This window comes from Mus caroli, unplaced genomic scaffold (genome assembly GCF_978045245.1).
Source record: "Mus caroli unplaced genomic scaffold, Mus_caroli_1 scaffold_6, whole genome shotgun sequence".
Lineage (NCBI taxonomy): Eukaryota > Metazoa > Chordata > Mammalia > Rodentia > Muridae > Mus > Mus caroli.
Window position 1 is genome coordinate 48,420,163 of NW_028227261.1, and position 8,712 is coordinate 48,428,874.

Sequence of the window (8,712 nt, forward strand, 5' to 3'; positions counted from 1 at the left end):
CAGAGAGGGAAGGGAGACAGGATGAGAAAAAGACTCCAGGGCCCCTGCTTCAGTCCCTGCCTCCAGCTCTGCTTTGGGCTCTTGCCCTGACTTCCATCGATGGACATTGAGCTGTGAGCTGAAATCAACCCTTTCCTCTCCAAGTTGCTTTGGGTCCTGGTGTTCATCACAGCAACAGAAACTTAAGACATTCATCTTTGCCTGTGCCTCATCTCAAACATCTTAGAAGCGCAGCAGACATGTCTGCTCTGAACCGTTCCGAGGCCCACAGCCAGCGAGTGCCCTTTTCCCTCTGGGCCCATGTGTGCCTGGGCCAAAGGTGTGCTGTTAACCCTGCTCTCCTACTCACCTGTAATGAAATACCCCAGGCTGGTCAGCCCATAAACAGTACATGCATATTCCTCAGTGTTCTGAAGGACAGGAGTCCAAAACCAACGTGTCTGGTAAAGCAGGAAACTGGCCGAGTCCTCCCATGGTGAGAGAGGTGAGGAGCTCTCAGAGTTGAAGCAGTGTGTGTGTGTGTGTGTGTGTGTGTGTGTGTGTGTGTGTGCACGCACGCACGCGTGCTGGGGTAGGTGCGAGTGAGGGTAGTCTCTTTTATAAGAGTACTAATCTTGGGCTGGTGAGATGGCTCAGTGGGTAAGGGCACCCGACTGCTCTTCCGAAGGTCTGGAGTTCAAATCCCAGCAACCACATGGTGGCTCACAACCATCTCGTAACGAGATCTGACTCCCTCTTCTGGAGTGTCTGAAGACAGCTACAGTGTACTTACATATAATCAATAAATAAATCTTTAAAAAAAAAAAAAAAAAAGAGCACTAATCTCCAAAAGACTATGCTGGGGACACAAACACACAAACATTCTTTGCCACAACCAGGCCCCGCCCCCACTCCCCGTGGCAGGATGGTCCAGTGCAGTGGTTAAGCCTGAGACTTCTAGAAGTAGGACCATGTGGGAGTTATTAGCTGTGTGACCTTGGCCCTTCCACACTTGTGAATTGAGAACTATGTACCATAAGGACAGCATGGGCGAAGTTTCAAAGCTCCTGGGAGCACAGTCGCCCTTCTGTATATAGCCCATGCATGGAAACGCTGAGTGATGTACAACCCTGGTCTTCCTGTTTCCTTACAAGCCCTCTCTCCTTGAAGTGACCTCTGGGTGGGGACTCTTGCTGCCTGACTGCCCCTTCCCTCCAATCAGAATGTAGCCAGGGCTTCTCAACTGATCCCAGGGGAGGTAGTGGACAAGGAACAAAGGCTGCCACCTGCCTGGTCTGTAAGGTGTGCCTAAGCTGCCCACCGACTGGCACATGGAGGCACGGATATTCATTAGTGCACCTGTGTACCAAGGGAGGCTGATGCTTGAAGACCTATTTCCAAACTTCCAGGACTATCTTGGTGTAAGGTGGCCACCCTGTCCTGCCTGGCTCTGCAGCACCAGGGTCTACGAGACCAAATGACCATCTCTGGGGGGGGGGGTCAGCTCCACACAGTTGCGAGCACACCATCTAGGAAGGGAATGAATGTCCTGGGTCGTGTTTCTATCACTGGGCATATGTCACATTTCTTTTCCTGTACAGGAGCCCACTTTGATGTCTGTCAATGCCCCAGATACTAAGGGCACCAATCTCTGTGTAACAGGACTTACAGAGTGGGACTATGCCCTTCTGTGACTGCCTATACCTAGGCATGCAGACCTTCTTCTTTCCACACATGGTCATCCCTGTGCACAAACGTGGAGCACACCTTGCGGTCGCTGTGGAAACATCTGCTCCCTGCATGTTGAAGGACTTCTCTCTAGATCTGCATGGACCCAGATGTCACTGTATGTACGTCACCCTCTGGTTATATGGACATGTTACATGCCCATCAATCAGTCTCTGCAAACGTTATGATGCATGTGCATGGTTACCCCAGGGGACCGTGCGCTTTTCCAGGTGCTGCGGTCCATACGCTTTTCTGCACACATTCATCTTTTTCTATGGCATATAGCACCCACTGGTGGAAAGCTCTGTGTTTCCCCAGGTGTGCACACCTGTAGCTTGTACACATAGGGATGAAACTAGGTGTTCACACTGCTCATTGCCAAGGCCATATGCATCTCCGTGCGTGTACTGGGATGCACATCTGTAGCTAGGATGCTCTCTAAGCCAGTTTTATCTTCATGACTGTGTCTGTCATTGATTGTTGAGTGCAGGGACGGTGCCCAGGGGAAAGCATGGGTGCTGTGGGGCATCTGCCTCCCTATCCCACAGAGTCCTGGAGACACACAGTGGCAGAGAGCAGAGACAGAGAGGCCTATCTGCCCCGGAGACTCCTGTTGGGACCCCAGGAACCACATAACTCCCTTAACAGGGACCCCAGAGATCTCGGGACATTGGCCATGAGTGCAGAGGCGAAGGGGTGGGAACAGGAAGGCATAGCAGCTTCTTACCCCAAATTCCCATTGGAGCCTGATAGGAAGTCTTAGGGCCTGCACAGCACTGTGTTCCCACATGACAGAGGAGGGGAATACAGGAGAAAGAGCGAAGGGTTCAAGACAAAGCAGAGGAGGGATGGGGAGGTGAGCTCTGTGGGGCAGGGGCTGGTGGTGACTAAGGGTGGAGCCCCAGATGATGGACAGTGGTCCAAGGAGTTGCTGGGTCCTCACATTCCTGGGAGCCACACCCAAACCCCAGGCCCAGAAAACTACCTCAGAGTTTCTGTTTTTATTTCACAACTGCTCCACCCTGTTCCCTTTCCCACAGGCTGAGGTGTGAAAGCCACACACTGCAGATGACACCTCTAAAGTCCAGGCAGGACAAGGACAAGGTTTCCCGAGAGCCCTTGGATAAGAGTGTACATTTTGTGACCTCAGCTTGTAGCTCCTGGGCCCACGGGAAGAGGGGGCTGGAATCACCATTTTGGCCCCACTCCAGCTTGGTGGCCATAGGCTGTCAGTGAGTACACCCTTTAGGAAAGGGAACTACAGGGCGCAGATGGGAAAATTGAGTCCCAGCTTCCTGAAGGCCTGTTCCCATCACAGCTGGGGCTGAGTAGAGTCTACACACTGTCCTGGGAAAGGCAAGAGCTAGGGGTGGTCAGAAAGAGCTATCAACCCCCAACAGTACTGGGGTCCTGTATTACCCATGGTTCGCTGGCAAGGCAGTGACTGGGCTTTGCCTCTGATCCACTGTGGAGCCTCCTATGAAACCTCGGTTTTTACATGAATGAAGGAGGGTTCCCCTAACCATTCTCCAGTGCCCTGGGCTACTGTGAAGACCCGCTCCTGCAGGTGAAGTGACTCCATAACGAGCCACACATCGGAAGGCATCTGTGTGGTTACGGCATGGGTGTGATGACCAGAGCCACCTTGCACAGGGCATGGCGTCACACCGCACTGCATAGACTGCTCTGTTTACTCTCACCCCAGCCTTCTGGTAAGTGCTAGGAGCCCCATTGAGTTCCGAGCTATAGATGTCCAGGATCACACCATGTGGGTAGCAGATCAAGGACGTAAGGCAGGGTTGGGGAGAAGAACTCCAGGTGGGTCAAAGGGCAGCTTGGCAGAAGGGTCCTGATGGCGTATTTCCAGAGCCAGGAGGCAGGGGTGAGGAGGCACAAAGGGGGCCTCCAGCCGGTCCAGCTTCTCTCCTCTTCCTTCTTTGAGAGCCCATTAGTCCTGCTTCTTTGGCCAAGCTGGGGCCTCTAACAAGCCAAGGTAGATTAGAGGAAGTTCACTTACATAAGGAGAGGCAGCGTGGGACTGGGACCTCCCCTTACCCTCTGGACCTTCCTGTTCTCAGTCTCTCCATGCTCCTCAGCACATTCTGTTCCTCAGCTCCGCTCTCAACAAGTGCTAGGGTCACAGGCAATCGCTCAGTCATGCCTAGCTTTCTACAAGGGCACTGCGGATCCAATCTCACGGGTGCATGTCAAGCACCTCCCCCATCGAGCCATCCTTGGAGTCCAAGGTCTTTGTTTTCACCCCGAGCCATCCTTGGAGTCCAAGGTCTTTGTTTTCACCGCAATGCTTACTCTGTCCCATGCAAGCTCGTCTGTGGACGAGAGGTCTGTGCTGGGTGCAGACTCTAGGTAATGAGCTATACATGCCATAGGTAACGGGGCCAAGACCTCCACAGACTCCCTCCCTGAGTGCTTCCATCTGTCAGGACCTTCATCATGCTCATCAGGACAGCAGCAGGTCTTTGGCAAGTATTCCATCAAGAAAGGGAGCCAGGGGACCTCTTGCAAGTCCAGAGACAGAAAGAGCAGTGCTCAGCCTCCTGGCTGCACACAGGCTCACGAGAGAGCTCTCGAGGTCAGTGGCCAGAGCTCTGGCAGAGAAGCAGCAGTGTGGGTGCAGGGAACTGCAGGGAGCAAGTGCAACCCCATTTTCTGGCTGTGGAAACTGAGGCCCAGAGAGGACGGGGAAAAAAAGAAGAACCCCAGGCTCACTGAGCATCTGCTGGGCATTGGGCAGAACACCAGGCCTTGTCCACCTGCTGTAAGAACAATTGCTGCTCCCCCCAGGAGATAGTGGACATCTCCAGGGGCTAGGTGACAGTCAAACAGACTCTCCTGTTCTCTACCAACAGTAAGCCTTAAACAAGATGGTCAGTGGGCACCCAAGGCACTGTGTGTGCCACCGTCCACCAAAAGCACCTGTAGGGTTTCTGTGGACACTCCTGCCTTCCAGTTCTCCACCCAGAGGCTGAGCCAACACTGAGCCCACCCAGGGAGGCCAGAAGTACCAGGAGCCTGTGCCCTCTACCAGCAACTGAGGGGATGGCTCAGATTCCTTGTCCTTTAGTGGGACAATTCTGCAGCACATCTCGCAGCTACTTGGCATGAGTTCTGAGATGAGAGGGATTCTGCCATCCACATCGCCCTTTACTGTCTGTGTGCCCAGGCCACCTGCAATGCTTGCTCATTTGGCTTTAGGGCAGAGGCAGTACCAAACAATGTCATTTTATTGTGTTTTATTTTATTAAAGATTTATTTTATGTGTGTGTGGGTGTTTTGCCTGTCTGCCTGTCTGTCTATCACATGAATGCTTGGCTCTCGGGGTGTGGGTAATGGAAATGGAACTCGGGTCCTCTGGGAGAGTAAGAGTTTTAACCAGTGAGCTATCTTTCTCGCCTCTGTTTTGTTTTTCTGAGACAGGATCTCACTATGTAGCCCTGGTTGGTCACAAACTCTCAAGGAACCCTGGGCTGGCTTCAGATTCACAGAGATCCATGTTCTGCAGTCTCCCCAGTGCTGGGGTTAAAACACATGCCACCGTGCCTAGCTCAGAACATCATTTTAAAACCTAGCATTCAGTCAGGCCTGATGAACACTGCGCTTGGGGGGCAGAAGCAGGCAGATCTGTGAGTGTGAGGCTAGCCTGGTTTATGTAGCTTGTTCAGGCCAGCCAGGGCTACATAGTGAGACCCTATATTAATGGAAGGAAAGAAGGAAGGTAGGAAGGAAGGAAGGAAGGAAGGAAGGAAGGAAGGAAGGAAGGAAGGAAAGAAAAGGGGGAGGGGGAGGGGAAGGGGAGGGGGAGGGGGAGGGGAGGGGGAGGGGGAGAGGGAGAGGGAGAGGGAGTTTAAATAGAACCTAGTACCGTAGTGGGTCTTCAGTAGATGTGATCCACTTTGGTGCATTCCCCTTTTTCAGAATTTGACATCTTTAAGGACACAGTCCCAGGGGAACCATGGTTGGCCTGTCAGCACCATCCAGGAGTATTTAAGAGCCAGGCTGGGGCATGGTGAGGGGAAGGGGTCAGAGCCACAGCTCAACACACAGTGCAGCTTCTAGGGCAGCTTCTGCACTCATTTTCCACCCTGTGTTCAAATCACGTGCTCCAGCTCAGAGGTCTGCATCTAACATATTGGGTCCAGGTTTTAATTGTTTGCAGCAAACAACCTGCTCATCTCCCTCTTCTTTCAGGTACCCCTGTGCGAGCCAGACCAGAGGTGACAGTCCCCTGAACCCAGATGGAGGGGCTAATCCAGGCCCACCTGCCCTCCAAGCAGGCTGGTGTGGCATACCATCCTCTCAGTCCACCTTCCTGGCCACCATTCTCTGAGCTGAGATCTGGTCAAGACGGTCACCCCATCCCATATAAGCTAGTATGTTCTAGCACTGTGAGCATCGGGCATGTTGATGTGGTGGCCTCTAGACAGGGTCTGTGGGAGCTGTATGCAGACAGCCTTGCCACCTCCCTGTATGTGAACCCTACATTCTTCTGTGTGGTACTGGTACATGCCACCTATTTAGATTGAGCCCTTCGGGTGGGGATCCTGGGACCCTCAGGGAGTTCCATACTAAGATATGACAAAGAAACTCAGTTCCCAGTCTGCCCTCGGGACCAGCTATGAGAACAGTACTCACTTGGGCAAGGCCAGCAGCTTCCACAGTTCGTGCCAACTGAAGGAGTAAGACGCAGGGTCTGATGGCGACAAATACTACAGAGCATCTCTGCCTCTGACAGTGGCATGTCAGTCATGAGCAGTGCCCCGTGGATGTGCAGACTGGTAGCTTTGAATGGCAGCTGTCTACATCTTAATAAAATCATGGATGTTAAGTAATCATGACTCAGTACTTGCAATTTGGGGTCAGAGTCCTCCAAAGCACAGGGGTTGGGGGTGGGAAGAATTAAGGTGATAGTTGGGTAGGTTTTTGTTTTTTTGTTTTCGGAAAAGAAAATTTCATAGAGTCTTGCCATGTTGCTCAGGCTGGTCTTGAACACTGGACTCATGAGATCCTCTCACCTCAGCATCTGAGTAGCTGAGGCTATGGGAGTATCACGCTGTATCACGCTGGGTGTGCAGAGAATTATTGACTGTGATGCTTCAGAAGAAATGCAATCCGCAGCGGTGCACCCAGGAGAGGAAAGGGTGGGAGGTAGACTGGGCCTGTTATGCTTTGAATATGAACTGTCCCCGTATGTTGAAGGTCTGATCCCCATGTGTGATGCTATTTTAGAAGATGCTAGACACTTCAGCACTACCTAGCTGGAGAAAGCAGGTCATGAGGGTGCAGGGGTGTCGGGGTCTTGTCCTGACCCCTTCCTGTCTGCTGCTTCCTGGCTGTGAGGAGGTAGAGAGCTCTCTCCTCTCTCTCACCTGCTGCTAAGATGCTGTGCCTAGCCTTAGACCCCAAGCAGGGGAGTCAGCTGACCATGGACTGAAACTCTTAACTCTTTCCTCTGTTTCTCTGGGATAGCTCTCTCAGTGGTAAAAACCTACTAATACAGGCTGGGGCACCCACATCCAGCTGTGCAAACCATTTCCCTCATCCTCACTAGGATAGAGGGATGGTTACATCCCCATCGTAGAGATGAGCAAACAAACTGAGCTTCACGGGGGCTAAGTTACTTGCTGTGGGGCATAGTCAGGAAGAGATTTGAACCAAAGACTGCTTCATTTTAAAAGTGGCTAAAAAAAAGGGGGGGAGACTATACCACTAAGGGGTTTGCCCAGTCATTTTGATTTGAGTTCATGTGGAAACAAGGAAGAACGAGGCCCCCTACCAGGTCAGGGGGCCAGGAACATCACCACCTGCAGTGCTGTCTTCTACACCTAGAAGGCCTGGGGCACCACAGCTCACAGAGACACTTCAGTGAATTCCTGAAGAGCTTGGAGTCATAAAGGGACGATTATTTCAGGAGGCGGGAGAGCCCATGAACACTTGAAGCCCGACATGTCTGCTTATATGGAACAGCTACCTAGGGTCATTTTGTCTTGCTCTGTTTTTGAGACAGCCTCCCAAGTACCCCAAGCTACCCTCAAACTTCCTGTGAGCCAGGCATAATTGTGATCTGCTCTTCCTCCTGTCTCCACCTTCCAAGGGCTGGGGTTAGCTGTGTGTACCTGGCTGGGTACAGTAGATACTGTTTTGCAATCTAATAATTGTAGAACTGTTCTGTTTTATTTTTATTTTTTATTTTATTTATTTATTTATTTATTTTTATATTTTATTTTTCAAAATAGGGTTTCTCTGTATAGCCCTGGCTGTCCTGGAATTCACTGTAGACCTGCATGCAGATCAGGCTGGCCTCAAACTCAGAAATCTGCCTGCCTCTGCCTCCTAAGTGCTGGGATTAAAGGCGTGCACCACCACGCCTGGTCCTAGAACTGTTCTTAAACACAGGTTGGGGAAAAGAAAATAACACAGCAGCTACCAGGGAACCAACACCTGGATTTCATCTCTCTCCATCTGGTTCTGTGCTTGCAGCTGAGCTGTCTCAATAGAAAACGTTATTTCAGAGTTTTATAATTCTCAAGTACTAGTATTGTCCCAACCCCAAATCTTCTTGCTTTTATCGGCCTGTGTGTGCGCACACTGAGGACAATCTGTAGGAGTTGACTCTCTCTCTTCACCCTGTGGGTTCCAGGGTTCAATCTCAGGTTGTCTGGCTTGCCGGCAAGCACTGTTACCTGCAAAGGGATCTTGCTAGCCCTGGATTTGTCCTGTTACTATGTGCAGCTTATTCCTTTATGACTTTTAAAACATTTACTCTATGCTGGTACATGGAGACCCGATCCACTCGTTTTAACTGCAGACTGATATCCCACTGGGATCTCCACTGGAACTAGGTGTGGTGGAGCACATGGTCTTTAACTTAGCATCCTCGAGGCTCTAGAATCAGTCCCCAGCACTGAAACAAAACAAAGAGAAGAACAAACAAAGGAGGACTGCATGGTTCCCGTTCTGCTTTTTCTCAGATTGTAGCCTTGGCTG